Consider the following 22,926-nt stretch of genomic DNA (forward strand, 5'->3'; position numbering starts at 1 on the left):
TATGGAATGTCTGTCTGTCTTTATACAGATAGACACACAGACAGACATACATACAGACAGACACACACACACATATATCCTAATTTTTATATATATATATATATATATATATATATATATATATATATAATAATTTTCCAGAGGATTTGAAGTCTCTGTCTCTTTTGAATATGAAAATTTAAAAGTTAAAAACCTTATATATATATATATATATATATATATATATATATATATATATATATATATATATATATATATATATATATATATATATATATATATATATATGTATGTATGTATATCCTAATCTTTACCTTAGGGAGAAACACTCATAAAGAGTGTGAAAACGAAAGCTCAAATATAAATATTCCATTTGTAGTCACACACAATTCTAGAAAACACATCTTAACATTCGGCCAAAAGACAGTTTGCAATTCTACATCAGTCGTCGAATGTGTGACAAATAATTAAAGAAACACTAATTATCTACAGCCAAAAACAACAATCATATCTCAAATGTTTCCTAACAAAGGTGAGATTCACATCAGAGAAAGAAATAATGTACATAAGGTGTGGAGAGCATTATTATAGAGTATGTGAAGTAATCAAAACGACCATTTGATTCAAGAACGGGAAGGAATTGAAGATGAATACAAACATAAATTACAAGACAAAAAAAAAATGCCATCTGCATCACGTATCCACAGTGTAATGAGAATTATATAGGAGAAACTCGATCATAATTACCCAGCCGTGTGATAGTTCAAAAACAGCAAATAAAAGATTCATCTCTTTAAAATGTTCCATGTAGTGAAATCTAGATATTTATGCAAATGGAGAATTCAAAATATTTCCTTTTTCCGAAGTAAAATAAGAAAATGATCGACTACAAAACATAAAAAGCAGAATAATTTATAAGAATACTGAATCCCAAATTAAACCGGAAGTTGTTGACATCATTACTGAAAACAACAGCCGATCTGCTTTAAGTACGCCATATAAGCCTCAGAATATTTTTTTTAGATTTTTCGAATTTTCAGAAGTTTTTGCGAATTTGTATTCTGCACACAGGAATTCACACGACTATGGAAAAAAAAAATTTTTTTTAACATTTTTTAAATTAAAAAAAAAAAAAATTATTTTTCGTTATTTTTTCTTTTTTTTTTTCTTTTTAAATCACGGTTTAAAATACGGGCAATCCGAGCAATAGACCATTGAATGCGTTTACAGAAAGAAAGATTTTGAAAAACATCACTGCGTCAGACTGACAAGAAAACGAGAAGTGTATCAGGTGGTTGTGAGGTGTGCTAAAGATAACAGCTAAATAGCCCTTAAATCACGCATCAAATCTTTTTTTGGTTTTGCATAATTGTATGAATGCCCATGTGTAGAACACAAATCGCAAATAATTTCTGAAAATTTGAAGAAACAAAAACGTTATGTGGTGTTATATGTCATACGTAAAGGAGAATTCTGCCAAAACAACATGCTCTATACAGATTAACTTAAAACATGTGTTTGGAAATTTGAACAACAGAAGCACTTAACGCAATACAGACAAGAAGAAAACCTTTTTCCAAAAGGTTCGTGTCAATCTGGTTCTCATAAAGTTTTTAAGAAGTTAATAGCATTTTACAAAATCCTTCTTTAAACTGTATCAAATACAATACTTTTTGCAAAACCTTTGGTTGTTTATATATGTATATATATATATATATTCTATTGACTGTAGCTATGCGGGAGCACCACCTTAAAAGGGTTTTTAGTCGAAGAAGTTACCCCCAGGACTTATTGTTTGTAAGCCTATTACTTATTCTATCGGGCTCTTTTGTCGAATCGCTAAGTTACAAGGATGTAAACACACCAACATCGGTTATCAAGCTATGGGGTGGGGTCAAACACAGACTCAAAGTAGCACTCAAAAATATATGCATATATGTGTGTGTGTGTATGTGTTCCTATAATGATAAGCGGTACATGGTCTAGTGGTTAAAAGTGCTTCACTCACGATCACCATCAGAAATGTAGTGAACCTATGACTGGCAACTTGGAGTTCAAATCTCTGTGGGACTGACTTTAACTTCCCTTTTCCTTTAACCATATGATAAGCATTAGTTATGTGTTGAGATTAATTAGATCAATCCCACTCTTTCTATAAAATGCATTGCCTTGTGGCTATGTGAGAAACCATGATAATGATCATTATTATTACAGTATTTTGGATGTTTTATGTGGATCACTGATAGTTACCATTTTCTCAAGAGGCTCTAAATGATTTGTGCAGGGATCTCTATTTAACCAAAGAGAAAAGTGAGTTTCTGGCATCAAGGCTTCAAGAATGTAATCTTCTTGAGAAAGGAGTGAAAATAATACTGTACAGAAAACGTACAGAGGATCTGCTTGCATTATTCACCATAAAAGATGACTTATGCTTTTGTATTGACATCACTGAACTTTTTGAGCAACTGGAAATACCATATGATAAAACCAACTGGCGACATTTCATAGATGCATCCAAGGACAGCATCAAAGCTGTTCTGATACACACTAGTAACACTCAGCCTTCTGTTCCCATAGCTTATAGCACAACCAAGAAAGATTCATATGAAAATCTGAAAGCAATTCTAACAAGCATACAGTATGATGACCATACCTGGCATATTTGTGCAGATTTTAAGGTTGTGACCATGCTTACTGGCCTTCAACTTGGCTATACTAAATTTTGCTGCTTCCTGTGCTTATGGAATTCTAGAGCATGAGCTGAACATTATGTACGCAAGGATTGGTCGATCCGAGATGAAACTGAGCAAGGTAAACACAGCATCATGCACAAACCACTTGTGAAAAGTGATAGAATTTTTTTACCACCTTCGCATATTAAACTTGGTTTGTTTAAGCAATTTGTGAAAGCCTTGGACAAGGAATCCTTCGCATTTGCATATCTTGCAGAAAAGTTCCCTCTCTTGAGTCAAACTAAAATTAAAGGTTTCTTCATAGGTCCCCAAATTCGAAAAATTGTACTTGATGAAACCTTCATCACACATCTCTAGAGAAAAGAGAAGCTTGCCTTTCAGTCATTGAGGAAAGTTTGCGATAACTTCCTGGGCAACCATCGTTCAGAAGACTATGTGCAAGTTGTGAATGATCTGCTGAGTCATGATCATGATATGGGATGTAACACGTCTCTAAAGGTTCATGTGCTTCACTCTCATTTGGATTTTTTTGCGAAAAAACTTGGTGATGTGAGTAATGAACATGGCGAAAGATTCCTTCAGGATATTTCAGTGATGGAGCGACGATTCAAAGGAAAATGGAACCCTAGCATGTTGGCAGACTATTGCTGGGGTATAAAAAAAAGATCACACTCCGCACAAGAGGCTTAGAAGGACAAAAGTTGTTTAAACTGACAGGTGTGTTTTTAATTCATAACCAATATATGTCTTGTTATACCAACTAAAGTTTTGTTTTGTTTTTTTGTAACTTTCAATATTTGCAATGTTGTGTTCAATACGCAATATTATGCAGTATATTATAAATCATATGGTCCATGGTACAGGAAAACGGTGCCTAATCTGGAGTAATAAAGGTCAGAATCAGAATCAGGACAATTTTCTGACCCAGAAACAAGTCTTAGTTAACTTGTACTTTTTTTGCACCTGAAATTTTTTGCACAGTGATATCAGAGAATATTTGGCTATTTCGTGATTGTAAGTTAGAAGTGCACGCACATAAATACAAACACGCACGAACGCGCGCACGTGCACACACACACACACACACACACACACACACACACACACACACACACACACACACACACAAACACTAACGTACCCACTTATCCAGGCGCACGTATATACACATATATATATACACAAATATAATGACTGAAACTTTGATCATGTCACAGCTGTTACGCAGATACATTACTAGATTGAGACACATGCACACTTCAATGGAGAAACAAACACAATGAGAGAGAGAGAGAGAGATTGAGAGAGAGAGAGAGAGAGAGAGAGAGAGAGTGAACGCTTTTTATATATATATATATGTATATATATATATATATATATATATATATATATATATATATATATATATATATATACACACACACAGAGACACGTACAAATATATGTATGCAAGTATATACATATATCCTTCTGTCTATCTATCTATCTATCTATCTATCTATCTATCTATCTATCTATCTATCTACCTACCTACCTACCTACCTACCTATATATATATAGACCACTTCATATATATAAGTAGATAGTGATGCAGAAACACGGAGAAGCCTAATATATATAATATATATACACATTTAGATACACACCCTCCCAAAACCCAAACATCCCCCTCCACACACATACATATAGTATAGTTTATAGCTTAGAGACAGGTATTCTCTGTATAGAAAACACTTTGTAGCGTTCAAGAGATTTGATCTTGAACAGGTATAGGAGTAAATGTAAGGTAGGCAAGTCGATATACAAATAATATTCTTTTCTACTCTAGGCACAAGGTCAGAAATTTTGTGGGAGGGGACTAGTCGATTAGATCGACCCCAGTATGCGACTGGTACTTAATTTATCGACCCCGAAAGAATGAAAGGCAAAGTCGACCTCGGCGGAATTTGAACTCAGAACGTAATGACAGACGATATACCCCTAATAAGTATTTCGCCCCGCGATATACATATGTACATATACTCTTTTACTCTTACTCTTTTACTTGTTTCAGTCATTTGACTGCGGCCATGCTGAAGCACCGCCTCTAGTCGAGCAAATCGACCCCAGGACTTATTCTTTGTAAGCCTAGTACTTATTCAATCGGTCTCTTTTGCCGAAGTAGTAGTAGTAGTAGTAGTAGTAGTAGTAGTAGTAGTAGTAGTAGTAGTAGTATTTGTTGTTGTTGTTGTTGTTGTTGTTGTCGTTATCGTTGTTGTTCTCGTATTCTTGTAGGTACAAATATCAGAGTACAAATGAAGTGGTAAGCCACTTGCCACTTAATAAACAAAGTGTTGAAGAAAACAACTACGAAAAGATTTGGAGTACAAACAGGGATCACAACTAAAATTTTTAGAATTATTTATGTATATATATCTTCTATCTTTTACTTGTTTCAGTCATTGGATTTTCAGGATCGCCGTGTTACCGGGAACTATACCAACTCCAGTTGCCAGATGGTGGTGCAGGACAAACCCAAAGGCATACACACATACTTACGCATACGTCGAGTTTTTTCAGTTTTCGTCTTAGCAAATTCACTCATAAGAATTTAGTCAGCTCATGGCTATAGTAGAAAACACAGAACTCAAGACCCCTGAATTGGGAAGTAAACTTATGGATGTGTATTTGTCTCTGTCTGTCTACGTAACTGTGTGTGTGTGTGTGTGTGTGTGTGTGTGTGTGTGTGTGTGTGTGTGTGTGTGTGTGTGTGTGTGTAATGGCTGGACAGAGACCTGTCAGATCCGGGTTAGCAAACATATATATTGGCCGTAATCCAATAACTGAATAAAAGTAAAAGAATTAAATATATCTGAAACTAGGGTTTTCCTCATGAGAGATTGAGGGAGAGAGGGGGGGCAGAGAGAGAGAAGAGAGAAGAGAGAGGAGAGAAGAGAGAGGAGAGAAGAGAGAGGAGAGAAGAGAGAGGAGAGAAGAGAGAGGAGAGAAGAGAGAGGAGAGAAGAGAGAGGAGAGAAGAGAGAGACAGACAGAGACAGACACAGACAGACAGACAGACAGACAGACAGACAGACAGACAGACAGACAGACAGACAGACAGACAGACAGACAGACAGACAGACAGACAGAGGTAGAGAGAAACAAACGAAAGAGAAATAAATCTGTGTCTGTTTTACTCATTCTTCTATAGACATTATATATACACTCGTGTTTCTGTATATGTATGCCCCTGTGCTTGTTATCAATACATTTCATTCTTTTCGCTGTTTGAGTTACTTTATCTATTTGGGTGAATATCTGGCCACCCATCCATCCATGTACCGACCCATCACCATTTATGTACCCATATACCGGCTTATTCATACACGTATTTCTCCATTTATCCACCCCTCCATTCTGCTCTGTAGCTGTTTAAATTACATACATATTCACACACACACACACAAACACACACACACACATGCATGTGTGTGTGTGAATATATATATATATATATATATATATATATATATATATATAGATGTCACTAAAGTGACTAAAGGCACTAGTGAGCACCAGTATTGCTAGAAATAAGAGTCAAAACAATTCATAGCCACGAGAAGCACTTATCTTATCCTCTTCGTGGCTATGAGTTGTTTTGACTCTTATTTCTAGCAATACTGGTGCTCACTAGTGCCTTTAGTCACTTCACTGACATTTATATTTCTGTCTTTCGGTTGTAAATTGTGAATGAGCTACCATTATTATTATTATGTGTGTGTGTGTGTGTGTGTCTATCCATGTGTGTGTTTGTGTATCTATGTTTGTTAGTGTGTTTGTGTGTGAGTGTGTTTTTGTATGTATTGACTGACCTATTTAGACTGATATGTACAATAGACAGAATTATATTTGTGCCCGTTTATGTCTCTGCTTGTCTCTCTGTGCATTTGCTTCTGCCTGTTTATGTTACTTCTTTATCTAACATAAGTTACCATATTACATGTGCACCGTTCGCCTATTAGATGGCAACAGATGTATGAAATTATAAGGACAATGGAAAGAAAAATGTATACGCCACAACTCTCCTTCTTGTAACGCTTTGTATTTTCGTTCCCTGTAGACGCTCCCTTAGACATCTTCGGCTCCCAAACAACAATACCAACAATCTGAAGGGCAACGGTAGAAGTCTAACAATGTACTTACACCCACCCACGGTGTAATAACCGAAGGGCTAAAGGACCAGACATGTAACAAAAGAACACACATATGCTTAGATAGATAGATAGATAGATAGATAGATAGATAGATAGATAGACAGATAGATAGATAGATAGATAGATAGATAGATAGATAGATAGATAGATAGATAAAGAGATAGATAGTTAAAGATTTATATATATACTCATATATGTGTATAGCAGTTGGAGAAACTAGCTCTCTTGAAACATGAATAGACACTTGAAATACAAAAATGGTAAAGAATATTCCAAGAATTGCACTACACTGCACAATATTTCTATACCAAAATGCTGTTCCATACGTATTATCAACGAATGAACAAAAGAATGAATAACTTAAGTCGTTTGGATGTTTAGAAACCGAAGAAATGAATTTCAACTTCTTTACTTCAGAAATTGTTCTCATTTAGAAGCACTGTGAATGTCTCGCTAGAAGTTTAGACTGAGTAGGAGTCTGCTCCAAGCCTTAGCATTTCCAAATAATTTTCCCTAAAACTACTACTGTAACTTACAATTCTTTCCACAGGCCAGATTTTTCTTCAAACATCGATCTTGAAGAAATCAAGCTGGTTACAGACCACATCAATTTCATCAGATTGTAAGAGCCTCAAAACTATAAAGATGTAAGGCATACAACAACTACGGAATATAATATATTGCATGATATTCTCCTTATAGCGGAGCATTCGTCTTTCAGACAAGCTTAGCCTCTCCTGATATATAATTTTACTGTAGTACACTGCATAAATTATACAAAAGTCCATGGTTATTTCAAGTGCAGTATTCGCTTTCCTAATACAGCATTCACGTGAAGTTGAATATAAAGGTTGCCTTGTAGATTTGTATATCTACATACATACATAAATACATACATACAAACTTATGCCAATAAATATGTGTTTGCATGTATATATGTGCATATATATGTGTGTGTTTGCGTGTGTGTATATATATATATATATGTGTGTGTGTGTGTGTGTGTGTGTGTGTGTGTGTGTGTGTGTGTGTGTGTGTGTGTGTGTGTGTGTTCATATAGATGTATATGTTTCTGATAACAATAATCCTAGAAATTTATAAACATTTAATGCATCGCTACGCACGTTTCCAGTAATCACATGACTTTTAATATCACAGTCCTTCATTAGACGGTAGCCGGCATAATGGAGTAGGAGATTTATTTGCAAAACGTTATAATAAACAAATTTAAAAGATATGTATGTATGTACATATGTATATGTATATGTATATGTATATATATATATATATATATATATATATATATATATATATATATATATATATATATATATATATATATATATATATATATATATATATATATATATATATATATATATATTCGTTTGGTTTCTTGTATGTCTCCACTGTCCTGTTTTTGTTACCAACTTTGACCCTCTGCAAATCCAAAATTTTATTTTGGTTCGCGGGAGCAACTGTTTTTCGAAACCTCATATTGCCGTTGATTGCTCGAAATGTACAGTAGATGAACAGCCGACAACAGATGAAAGGTCGTTCTTTATGTAACTTTTCTTGTTTTCCAGTAGTTTCTCTCGTTGTTCGCATACCTAAGTTTGCCTTCGTATTATGTAGTTTACGTTTTGCGACGTCCTGTACCCATATATGCATATATATATTTTTTATTTATATATACATATACATATATATATGCACACATGTATATACACACATATACATACACATACATAAATATATATTTATGTGTGTGTGAATATATATATATATATATATATATATATATATATATATATATATATATATATATATATATATATTGAATATATATGTGAAATTGTATCATGGTGTGATAAACTTTGCTTTTCAGCCTTCTAGAGTCAATAAAATGAAGTACCAGTCATATATTGGAGTCGATGTAATTAAGCAGCTCACCTTCCGCAAAACGCTTGGCCTTGGGCTTAAGTAAGAAATATTTATTAAATATTAAAAAAAAGAACAGATATATTAAATTAATTCCTTAAAATACACATTTTCGCAGTCCACGAGTAACCACTAGCACCATAGTAAAACACGATTACTCCTGAGGAGATGAAAGTTTGTTTTTTTCTTTTGGCGATACCATTATTGTTAGCTGTATTTGCTTTTGTAAGTGTCCATCTATTACAAATGTTACTAGATTTAGAGAGGATGGAACTAGAAGTGCCATTTTAATTATTACGTTTGGCATTTATTGATGCTGAGGAAAGGGACCATCACTATCGTAAGAGATTTTACTATTCATTCAGTCATTTCATTTATATCCATCCCATTTACTCCTTTTTTTCCCACTTTATGCACATTGTGTACCTAAGTTATTCCATATTTCCTTTCTATTTTACGTATTATTCGAAAGCGGTTGAACGAAGAGCTCTCTCACATAATCGAGTTTGAGAAATTTACCGCTAGAGGTATTAGAAGTTTTACTGTTGCTGTTTTTGCTACTGGTGTTGTTGTTAAACCCAAAGTTGACTCTGATCATATAATCCAGGGGTTTTCAAACTTTTTGACTTGCGGACCCCTTTATATTTCAGGCTTTACCTTAGGGACACCCTTATAAACGCTTATGAAATTTACACATAAATATTTGCTTAAAATAACATATATTTTTACATTTATTTATTTAACAGTATTTAACAAATAGGTTTATTGTCAATTAAAAGTTTTCGATTAAAAAACATATATAAAATCAAATTGCCCATAAAAAGTATTTGCTGTTCACGGACCCCCTGTCTTGTCCTTGCGAACCCCCTGTGGTCCGCGGACCACAGTTTGAAAACCCCTGATATAATCTATGAATGATAGGTTTCCACCCATGCTTCTAGGGATATCTTGGTCTACATATCTCTATTTGTTTTATTACGATTGAGTGTGATATAGGGATATTTAGTTACTAATTCTAGTCGGTCGAGTAACCATATAGAGACACCCCCCACTCATTGACTCCACTCTTAGTGTTGCTATCGTTGGTTGCTGCTTCTAAACTAAGATGACGTCGGTGAATATTATTGAAGGAGTTTTTTTGTTTTTTTTTTATCTATGGGAGGAGACACTAGTATTGGCCTGCCATTTTGGGGCGATGGAAAAGTTGATAATGGCATTGGCGAAGCCGTGTAACATGATCTTCACTATTAGTAGCAAAGAAAACAAAATAAAATAATGTGTGTGTATGTGTGTGTGAGAGAGAGGGAGAGAGAGAGGGGGGAGAGAAAGAGAGAGAGAGAGAGAGAGAGAGAGAGAGAGAGAGAGAGAGAGAGAGAGAGAGAGAGAGAGACAGTGAGAAATGGGAGAACAATTTGAAAGAGTAGCGAGGGCGTGGAAAAGTTAGAAGGAAAGTGGAAAGTGAGTTGTGCGATGGTCTGAAGAAAAGAAAAGATGAACGAACGATAAGAAATGCACTGCCAACAGCAATGATGACAGAACTCGGTGAAAGGGATTAAGAAGATCAACGATAACAACACCGTTTAACATCAATGATTATAACACTGATAAAAATGGAGATGATAGTTTTAACAACGATGTTATCACCACAACACTAATATCACCACCTCCGACGACGACAACAACAACACAATCGTTATGACAAAAGGCGCCTTTACTCAACCGTTCAAGCTGCTTGAAATAGCGGCTAAATCTCCCACAAAATTCACTCTATCACCCTATGAAACGACGGATGTATTTCATCACTGTTTCCTATAAGCAACAGTAACATCCACCCCTAGGGGTCAGCCACACTTAAGTGGCAATATACTACACTTTATCGTGCAGTTACTGTTAATACTTCATTTAGAGAATTAACATATATATATATATATATATATATATATATATATATATATATATATATATATATATATATATATATATATATATCCATATCACGTCCTCACTTTGTTGTTTTTTTGTTTTTTTGTTATTGTGTTTTTGAACTATATATATATATATATATATATATACATACATACATACATATATATATATATATATATATATATATATATATATATATATATATATATATATATATATATATATATATATATATATATATATATATATATATATATATATATATATAAATAGGCGCAGGAGTGGCTGTGTGGTAAGTAGCTTGCTTACCAATCACATGGTTCCGGGTTCAGTCCCACTGCGTGGCACATTGGGCAAGTGTCTTGTGAGTGGATTTGGTAGACGGAAACTGAAAGAAACCTGTCGTGTATATGTATATATATATATATATATATATATATATATATATATATTTATGTGTGCTTGTGTGTCTGTGTATGTCCCCCCACCATCGCTTGACAACCGATGCTGGTGTGTTTACGTCCCCGTAACTTAGCGGTTCGGCAAAAAGAGACCGATAGAATAAGTACTAGGCTTCCAAAGAATAAGTCGTAGGGTCGATTTGCTCGACTAAAGGCGGTGCTCCAGTATGGCCGCAGTCAGATGACTGTAACAAGTAAAAGAGTAAAAGAGAATATCTATATATATCTATATATATATATGTGTGTGTGTGTGTATATCTATATATGTATATATATAAATAAGATGGGATGGTCATGGCTGGAACGCCTTTGGACATAGCTTTTTTCGATTATAGTTGACATGGAGCTAAACCACCACGAGCAGCAACAGCATTATTTTCATGACCACTATACTTTACACAATTCTTTTCACTAGTCTGTCATACTTCAGACACTTCTTTTTTTTATGTGTCAACTGCAGACTGCCATCTCAAGGTATCACCAACTTAGCAATTAGGACATTTTTTCTCAAGACAGACCACGACATAAGATTAACACATAGTTTTGTTGTTGCAACATGATCTGAAAACAGGTTTTCCTCCTAAATCAACCTGCATCTTCTCGTCATTAGCACCAGAATTATGAGTACTTCCTTTCTTGCTTTTTATCCTCTTTTCTTCCTTTCTTTCTTTCTTTCTTTCTTTCTTTCTTTCTTTCTTTCTTTCTTTCTTTCTTTCTTTCTTTCTCTCTTTCTCTCTTTCTCTCACCATTTCCCCTTTTCTCTCATAAACATATTATTCAATTATCATTTGTGACATAAACATGAAATCTAAGTTCTTTCTTTTTTTTTTTTTTACTACGACTGAAGTGGAATGCTGCGAAACTCTTTTACGGTATCAGAGATTAACTGGTGTGCTATAAACGAAACAGGAGCATAAAGCAGGTATTGTTCAGCATCAACTATATTATCGCCTATATCTATAACAACAATACAGAACTCTTATAACACTAGTGTTATATATATATATATATATATATATATATATATATATATATATATCTTTTACTCGCTTTTGCTTGTTTCAGTCATTTGACTGCCGCCATGCTGGAGCACCGCCTTTAGTCGAGGAAATCAACCCCAGAACTTATTCTTTGTAAGCCTAGTACCTATTGTATTGGTTTCATTTTGCCGAACCGCTAAGTTACGGGGACGTAAGCACACCAGCATCGGTTGTCAAGTGATGTTGGCGAGGACAAACACAGACACACAAACACACACACATATATACATATACATATATACGACGAGCTCCTTTCAGTTTTCGTCTTCCAAATCCACTCACAAGGCTTTATTCGGCCCGGGGATAAATTAGAAGACACTTTTCCAAGGTGCCACGCAGTGGGACTGAACCCGGTTGGTAAGCAAGCTACTTACCACACAGCCATTTCTGCGCCTATAAATGAATATATATATATATATATATATATATATATTACAAGATTTGTAAGAGCAGAGAACAGTTTGGAATGTTGTGAGTTTGAAATATCTTATAATGACATGAGATATACGACTGAAGCAATTATTATTATCGTAATATTATATATATCCGTATGTACTTGTATGCGTTTGCATGCGTGTGAGAAGGCATAATTGAGCACGCGTTTGTAATCCAGTATCTGGAATTCTGAATGATACTAATAACTGCATGGTGCAGGTTGATGCGGTGGTATTCCCCAGTTATAGTAATAGCGACAAAGTAATGCCACGGCTGGACAAATAAATTGGATTGTCGAGTTGAAGATATCTTGCTAATACAAAATGGAAAGGGGGTAGAAAAGAAATTGCCTAAAATATGAGAAACGTAAAAAATTGTCAGAGACACAATGATATCAATGTGCAGTACTGCCAGTGCTAATTAGGACGCTGTGGGTTCATAGCTAATGTTTTATTCGGCATAATGTTCTACTCGGTTACTACTGATAAAGGTTAATTTTCAACGAAATGAAGAGAGAAACAAAGAATGCTTCATCAGAAATGTGGCAAAAGGCATGCGAGGGAATGACCAAAGCTGAGAGCAAAGATTAAATTCTCTGCAAAGCGTAAATAAATAATCGTTGCGAGTTTGATGTAGTAATTACATCGTTAGAAAGAAGCAACAATCGTGCAGAAATTGAACTGAAAGAACGAAAATGTTCACAGACAGTATCACTTGACCCACCCCACAAAATAAGGCGATCAAAGGTCCTTCCTCAGCCATAGGCTCATAACGCCAGTTTGCCCGATTCCGGGACGATCGACATTCTTCTACCTCTGGATGGGATGCCGTTTTGTCGCAGAATTACTCCTTTTTTGGCTACCAGAGTGAACTGGAGCAGCGTGAAATAAAGTGCTTTGCACGAAACCCAACGCATCGCCCGCTCCAGGAATCATAACCACAATTTTATGATCATGAGTGAAACACCCTAACCACTTATCCACGCGCCTCCACACAGTTAAAGTTGGTGAGGTGTTATCTGAAAATGTTGGAATCGTTGTGATATATATATATATATATATATATATATATATATATATATATATATATATATATATATATATATGAAAGTTATATAGTCCACTACGCCATTGAGTCACCGGAAAATACTCAAAGTATATACATTAGTATACGTATTTCGTATTTATCATACTAGAGCTGCTTTTACATTATATGTGAATTTTCTCTTACGTATGCAATTTCCGGGCATACTAGCTCATGATTTTACAAGCCATGTGCATATAAGTCGCTGGACTGGCAAGCTGACTCGCCTTCAACCCAGGCGGGTAGGTGGTGTTGATAGGCCACAAAAATGGCGAAACATCGATGTCCATCACTCCCAAATGAGATTGAGGGTGAGTTATCACGCCTGTCTACAGCTTAAAGGTATTTAACACCGGCGACATGAGAGCTATATATGCCCAAAGCATATACATTAGTATATATATATATATATATACACACACACACACACACACACACCTACTTATACACCATCTGTCACTTTTGTGATCTCTATTAATTTTGACTTTAGGTTTTAATTGCTAATAAGCCACCCTTTTAAATTTGTTTTGTATATATATATATATATATATGTGCGTGTGTGTGTGTGTGTGTGTGTGTGTGTGTGTGTGTGTGTGTGTATGTATGTATACACACACTAGCTGGGCCCCGTGCCGTCAAAAATGATGGCTAATTGTATTTTATATATAAATAAGGTACAAAACCAAGATTTTGGTTTAATAATTCTTTTATTACTAAATTATTACTATCCGCAATTAACAACCTTTGACTGCTTGTTTCCTTCAAAAGAATTTTCAAGTTTTCCTCCCTTCTTGTCCGACTTAAGGCCACATAAAGCTGGCTGTGGCTAAATACGGGAGCTGGCAAGTAAATACCAAATACACAGAGTTGAAACGCTGTTTGATTTTTCTTTTCAGTGTTGAATGTCCACCATCCCACTACCATTGCGCGCGCACACGCACACACACACAAATACACAAAGACACACACACACGCACACACACACATATCCCCCTTTTATACACACAGACATATATTCACACCGGCATATATTCACACAGAGTTGAAACGCTGTTTGATTTATTTTTTCAGCGTATTTTCATCATCCCACTATCAAGTATGACATCACGCCTTCCTTCCTTATTCACTTATCACCCCTTCCTTTCTCATTCAAAAACACAAGAGTATTATTATAGTAGATTATCTCGGTAACCATGGGAGCTATGAAAAAATGCAAAGCCCAGCAACACCACCGGATCATTCTATACATCTGTTACTGAGAGATCAATGAACACACCCATAACACAAAAGATTCTTTGAAAACTGTCATACTCAGAGTAATGTCTAAAATGAATCAAGACCACTTCATTCGATCAGGTAGATGATTTAGATCTCATATAGAAGCAGTTGTTGAAGCTGAAGGTGGCTTTATTGAATAAAATTATAGAAAAGAAGGTTTATTTTTATCCTCATATGATTTTTGATAAAGTTATTACCTGTTATTATATATCTGCTTTTTTTTTCTTTATAAACAAACCTGACCTCAAATATCTTATGTACCCTGTATACATACATACACACATACACACATACATAATGCATACATGCATACATATATATATACCTTCACTGTCGTTTTTTTCTGCTATTTTGGTGATGAATTTTTGAGTTAGCTTACCAATTATTTTTGTTGGTAGTTAATTTATAATATATCGATATATATATATATATATGTGTGTGTGTGTGTGTGTGTGTGTGTGTGTGTGTGTGTGTGTGTGTGTGTGTGTATGTGTGTATGTGTGTGTGTGTGTGTGTGTGTATACGACGATCTTCTTTTAGATTCTTCTGTCTACCAAATCAACTCACAAGGCTTTAGTTGGCCCAGGTTTGTAGTAGAAGACACTTAACCAAGGTGCCGTGCAGTGGAATTGACCCGAGAACCATGTGGTTAGTTGGGAAGGGAACTTCTTATCACAAACAGAACGCATGCGCACGCACGCGCACACACACACACACACACATATGGTAAAATAATAAGATGCTGCACCCCATACATTTTAAATGTAGCGTATATATTCATTATTTATTCAAGTTTGAGCCTTACAGCTGGTCCTGTGTTACAATGAGTTATCACATTATCTGAAGAGTTCTCGAGATAATATGATAACGCACGCGCATTTTGGACCAGCTGTTAGCTTAAAGTCTGAATTAAAGACACCGAGTGTGTGCTCATTACATGATGTCATGTCGGTCAATCGATTAAACGGAACGACACTGCAATTTGGTAACGTAGTCTCTCTATTTACGTCGTACATATTAACAAATACTAGTAAACCTCGTGCAAAATTCCGTGATCATTTTAAAAACTATAATTTTGTTATGTACACTGGTGTCAAGCAATATGGATCCTTGCATTCTTTTGGACTGCACAATATGCAAGAAGAGGGTAGACTTGCTTGATGGTCAACTAATATGTCCTCTACAGCCGTACATGGATCGGAGTCTTGGAAAGGATACTCCATACGCGCTCCAATATGTCCCTGCTAACACATTTTGAACCAAACATTTCCATGAGCAAATGTATGGATGACGTATGTGTGTTCATATTTGTATATGTATAAATACATACATATATATGTACATATTTGTGTGTATGCATATATATATATATATATATATATATATATATAAGGTTGAGGAGGGTATTGGATTTAACCAAACCCCGGAGGATACAGGTAATACCGAGTAAGTGCTGTATACCGATTAGTTTGCCCCAGTCGTTGTATGAACAGGATTGGGTATTATAAGTCGTGTATTAGCGTGTGTATATGTAAATATATAAAAACAAAAAGATAAAGAGAGCAAAGGTAAGGTTGAAGAATTTTATGGATAGAGTCTTACAGCTGTTTCTGGGGAGATCCAGTACTTCCCTTCATCGGAGACAGAAAAAATAAAGTAATCTATTATTATATCCATAGGCGGATATTTTTAGTATGAAGTGGTAAAGAGTGTGATGTGCTGAAAAAAGAGAGAACAGTACTTGAAGTGTACTTTCATTCCAGTGGTAAATATCCGTGTAGAAATTCGTGCAAAGTAATCCTTGTGTGAATAATCCGGAAATTTATGTTGGAACGAGAGTTGATATAGCATAGATAGCAGAGGTATATATATTCCATATTGCGGTAGAATTTTGCTACGCAGCCCACATGCACTCTTTTAGATACGACAAACACAGTAAATCTACAACATTAGCCAATCATATTCATCACCTCAAAAACAAAAATACCCAATACACCTTAAAATGGTCCATCCTAGTCTCTGGAACTCCATACCAGGGCCAGCGCTCCAATTGCAAGCTTTGCCTAACGGAGGCGTTCCATATTTTAAAATACAATTTTCCCACTCTACTTAATCGATATAATGAAGCGTTTAGCAACTGCAACCACTGCTCTTTCCACACATTCAGGTTCTATCACAAGCAAAATTGCACAAATGATCACGCAACATAATAACACAACTCCCCACAGGCAACCTATTCAACCTGGCAAAAACATCCATCTTTCACCATCCTTTTGAATAGGATTATTTCCTTTCGATCATCTCACCACACATGTACCACCAAATCTATTTCTCATATTCTCAATTTCACAAGAACACCACCTACACAAATAGACTACGTCACTTTTTTGAATCCCTTTCCACCGTCTATAAATAGGCTTGGCAGCATCCTAAAATATGATACTACTAACTAACTTTCCCACCCATCCCCCTCCTTTATCTCTGTCCTTAGTTTATCACTCATACCCCCACCACCTATATACTACACACACGCATTCCTTCCTACTCACTAGACCTTTTAACCTCAGCCCCCTATTCCTCCTTCACTCTATATGCTCTTCTCCTCTACCCTGTCAAGACCAACTGACCATAAATATACCGCTACCTTCCTCCGCCTCTATATCTCCTCTATCCCCTTTCACATTCTATCTTCTTGACTTGACCTAATTACCGCTAACTTTTCACTTGACTTGAACATTCTTCAAGTAAACAAGCAAAATTCTATCGCAATATGGAATATATATACCTCTGCTATCTATGCTATATCAACTCTCGTTCCAACATAAATTTCCGGATTATTCATACAAGGATTACTTTGCACGAATTTCTACACGGATATTTACCACTGGAATGAAAGTACACTTCAAGTACTGTTCTCTCTTTTTTCAGCACATCACACTCTTTACCACTTCATACTAAAAATATCCGCCTATGGATATAATAATAGATTACTTTATTTTTTCTGTCTCCGATGAAGGGAAGTACTGGATCTTCCCAGAAACAGCTGTAAGACTCTATCCATAAAATTCTTCAACCTTACCTTTGCTCTCTTTATCTTTTTGTTTTTATATATTTACACACACAAACACACACACACACACACACACACACACACACACACACACACACACACATATATATATATATATATATATATATATATATATATATATATGCGTTTGTGTGTATGTACGTATACACACACGTATATGCACAGATACATATGCACTCACCAGTTGATATATACTTAAGCCAGCACTCTCACACGCATATATAAACATATACACACACATATATTGCATTATCTCTCTCTCCCTACACACACATACACACATATATAGGAATACATATATGTATGTATACATACATGTATGTCTGTATATATGCATGTATGCACGGATTCATGTATGTACGTACGTACGTACGTACTTATGTATATATGTATGTATGTATGAACGTATGTTTATATGTATGTACGTATGTATATATGTATGTATGTATGTATGTATGTGTGTATGTATGTATGTGTGTATGTATGTATGTATGTATGTATGTATGTATGCTGCATTTGCTGCTTGTCCACATTCACTGCAGGTATCTTCCTTTATCAAAGGCACTTAATTAACGGACTGCAGTTGTGCACAAAGCAAAATTAAGCTGCGGGTTAATCCACCAGATTAATGATATAAGGTTGTACTTAATTGGAAGAGGTGATGCTGTTCTATAATACATGCAAACAGAGACAAAATCTGTCCATGACAGAACAGATCAAGTTTAAATATGCCAATACTGATAAAACTGTTAAATTTATCTCGTGCAGCTTTGACAATCAATCTGCCACTAATGGGTACCATTCCTCCTTTCCAGCATGATACCACTCCTTCTTATAACACAGCTATCTTAACTATAAATTCATCCATTAATTTGCAGCAGTGTAGCTTCTGTCTTCTATCTATGTATCTATGTCTATTCATCTGTCGAAACATTTGTTTCTCTATTTCTCTTTCTTGTCGCGTCCTCAAAGTAGGGGAGCTGAAAGGATTAGTCGAGTTATGAAGCGATGTGAATGCATCTTTCCTAGGTTGTTTGCGTGGTCGAATGACTGAGAGCGAGAAAGAGAGAAGAAAATTAAATAAAGAGAAACTATACCTTCACTGGATTGATAATTTAAGGCACTTCTCTCTCTCTCTCTCTCTCTCACTCTCTCTCTCTCTCTCTTTCTCCTTTCGCTTCTCGTTCTGTACAGGCGTGCATATATGTATGTATGTACGCGACTCTAAATTATAGTAAGCTTTAAGTATTTTTCCCCTAAATTCATTCTGCCACAAAAATAGCAAAGAGACGGAATGTAATTATTGTGGTCCTCTAGAAGTGATGACTAAAAAATATAATAGTGTATCCTGCATGCTGGAAATCTATATGGTCGAATGCTTCCGAGGAGAGCAGTTTATTTCAAATTGATGTTATATTTTCAATGAATGATTAAATGGAGCCGCTTGAAACGGCCGTAATGCACTGATACCTAGACAACCTTGTTACTTAATTGCTTTTATGTAAGTATGTAAGTATGGATGTATGTAAGTATGTTTGTATGTAAGCGTGTATGTATGTATTCTTTTACTCATATCACTGTTACCTGTTTCAGTCAGTAGACTGCAGCTATTCTGGGGCACTTACTTTAGTGTTCTCCTTTTAGCGAATCACTGGACAGTGGGGAACATAAACAAATCAACACTCTTTGTCACGCAGTAGTAGGTGACAAGCACAACCACAAAGTTACGTCCACATGCATACATACGTACCTACATTCATACTTTCATACATATATACATACATAATACATACATACATATACACATACATACTTATATATTCCGGCCACCAAATCCATCCACTATATATATAAGTGTATCTATGTAGATATAGACACACACACACACACACATATATATATATACATATATATAAATGAATAAAATATATATATGTATACACACACACACACACACACACACATATATATATATATATATATATATATATATATATATATATATATATATATATATATATATATATATATATATATATATATATATATATATATATATATATATATATATATATATATATATATATATGTATATATATATATATGCATGTATGGGTACATGATGTTACAAACTGTAAACAACGTGAAATACCAAAACAAAAGAGTTGAATACATCAGCAACGAGAAAAGCAAATGGAAAACAGGACAAGTAACATAAAGAACGACCCTTCATCAGTTGCCAGCTGTCCATCTCCTCCTCATTTCGAGTGTATATATATATATAACCATATCCATTTATAACAAGCCTAATCGTGTTTTTTACATCACTTGTATTTCGATATCAGCTCACCTGGATGAACTTCTCTTATAACCGCTCTTTATCCCGTGGATCTGCTCCTCGATAAATACTTCGGTGTTTAAGTTCCAGGCATTTGAGCACTAGTACATGCTTCTACATTGACCATTCTAACTCTCACATTTTCACTGTAATACATATGTAATGCAAAAAATAACTTGCTGACTGCGATAGTGAATACGATAGGCATAAAATTTCAAAACGTATTCTGTCTGTGCGGCCTGGTGATTGGAGACTCCTGTTTACAGTACATTAGATATTAGCATGGTATTTCTGAAACAATATACTATTAGTGCTTTGTACCAAGTCATTTGATCGACTACCCATGTGGCATGGATGCTCGATGCTAAAGAACAACAAAAATAACAATAAAAATTTATATTACAGAAATTTAGTTTCACTCAAATCATTTTCCACTTTTAATCACGACAGGGTCGACTTCAGATTTTTATCATTGCAGAATTAATAAAAGTAATGAGAGAGTGTAAATGTGTAGCATTAATCAGCTACATTTTCTTCTATCCAAAACTGATCTTTTTGTCTAAAGTAATATATATATATATATATATATATATATATATATATATATATATATATATATATATATATATATATATATATATATATATATATATATATATATATATATATATACTATTGTTGAGAGAAAAGGAGAGATACGGTACTAAATGTGATACCAGAATTTCTACATCTTTTTATTGCTTATTCGCTAATTGATTTTTGTTCAGTGTTACAAAGATGATTAACGAGGAAGAAAAATGTGTAGGAACCAGTTTACTTTGGTGTTTTTATTTTAGGGTCAGAAGAGGAAGAAAATGGAACTCTATTAACTTTGCAGTGAAAATGAGAGAGAGAGAGAGAGAGCTTTCCAGAGTCAACAGAGTAATTGAAGTAAAAAAAATAATACATATTATGCGAAGCTTCCTTGCAATTTCGATCACCTTCCATTCGTGTGTGTGTGTGTTTTTTTTTTCTTTCACACACACACACACACACACACACACACACACACACTCTCTCTCTCTCTCTCTCTCACACACAGACATACTCTCTCTCTCAGCTTTTCATTCCCGCCGTGGTCAATAAAAGTACCAGTTAAGCGCTGAATTCTATGTAATCGACAAACACTCTTCCCCTTACTTTTTGCCAAAATTTGAAACAGTTGTTAGCTGGTTCAAAGCGGCGAGCTAGCAGAATCGTTAGCAGGTCGTGCAAAATGCAATGCAGCATTTCGTCCGTCTTTAGGTTTTAAGTTCAAATTACGCCGAAGCCAACTTTGCCTTTCAACCTTTCGGGGGTCGATTATCTAAGTACTAGTTACCCCTTTCCCCAAATGTCAGGTCTTGTGCTTATAGTAGAAGGGATCATTATTATTATTATTAGCAGAATCGGTAGAGCTTCGGACAAAACGCTAGGCAGCATTTCTTCCAGCACTTTATGTTCTAAGTTCAAATGCTGTTGAGGTCGATCGACTTCGCCTTTCATACTATCGGAGATTGATAAAATAAACTGCCAATCGAGTACTGGGACCGATGTAAACAATTTGGCCGCATTCCCTCAAAACAGCTGGCTTTGGGCCAAACTTAAAATCATTAATATTAGTTATACTTTTATTGTATTTCATTCACGACCTATCGAATATGGGTAGAGATAGCCATCTGCTAACAAATCTTTTAAATCATACGTCATTAAGATTGACTTATCATTGTTGTTGTTTAGCCTTGGTGAAGCACACCTATAGTTACAGACATTTCAGCCATGACCATCGTTCTTTTGTATGTCTCAAGGGCTACATTGATCAGTGTATGCGGTCGTTGAGTCCGAAGGGATATTTGGCTATTATTTCCAGCAGTTTGCAAGACCACGTTGAATCTCAATGATCAGTTCGGATTTACATTCTTTAAACAGTACTAACAACAGCAGGCCATATTTGTTTCTAGACACACCTCCCTTCTTTTCTTCATTTTCTTTTCCTTCCTATTGATTCATTCTCTTCATATCAAATCTGCTTCTAATTGCTACCCCCAACTATACACCCCCTCCTTCTGCTCCTTCCTCCGCCATCTCCAGCATTTAACTCTATTCTTTCTTTTCTACTTCTTTCATTCTCACCTCCTTCAAATTTTTTTCCTGTGCCTACCTTCTTCCCCCCCCCCTACTTGTCTCTATATTCCCCGCCTCATCATTATCTACCTTTTTCCTTCCTGTTTTCTACAAAGCTAAACTTTACTAGTAATAAGACAACCCCAAATTTTCAAACCTCTTCATGTATTTATTATTTTATTTATTTATTTATTTATCTATTCATTTATCTACTTAGCTTCCAGTTCCCTACACACACCTTAACAAGAACGCCTTATTCATATTTTAAAAGCGGCGCTGTTTTATTGATTTACTGTATTAGCGGGT

General features: G+C 35.1%; 1 protein-coding gene and 1 long non-coding RNA gene across 2 annotated transcripts in view; one reads left to right on the plus strand and one right to left on the minus strand.

Moving 5' to 3' along the window:
• The window catches only part of LOC106874518 (nucleolar protein 4), a 1,458,602-nt gene that overhangs the window by 492,312 nt on the left and 943,364 nt on the right, over window positions 1–22,926 (minus strand).
• Window positions 15,958–22,926, plus strand: part of LOC128248391 (uncharacterized) — a 61,136-nt gene continuing 54,167 nt past the window's right edge. The window contains exon 1 of the long non-coding RNA XR_008264633.2: window positions 15,958–16,034. This is a non-coding gene — a long non-coding RNA (uncharacterized LOC128248391). The remainder of the gene's footprint in view (window positions 16,035–22,926) is intronic.

Source organism: Octopus bimaculoides, chromosome 7 (assembly GCF_046866305.1).
Source record: "Octopus bimaculoides isolate indiv1 chromosome 7, ASM4686630v1, whole genome shotgun sequence".
NCBI classification, from domain to species: domain Eukaryota; kingdom Metazoa; phylum Mollusca; class Cephalopoda; order Octopoda; family Octopodidae; genus Octopus; species Octopus bimaculoides.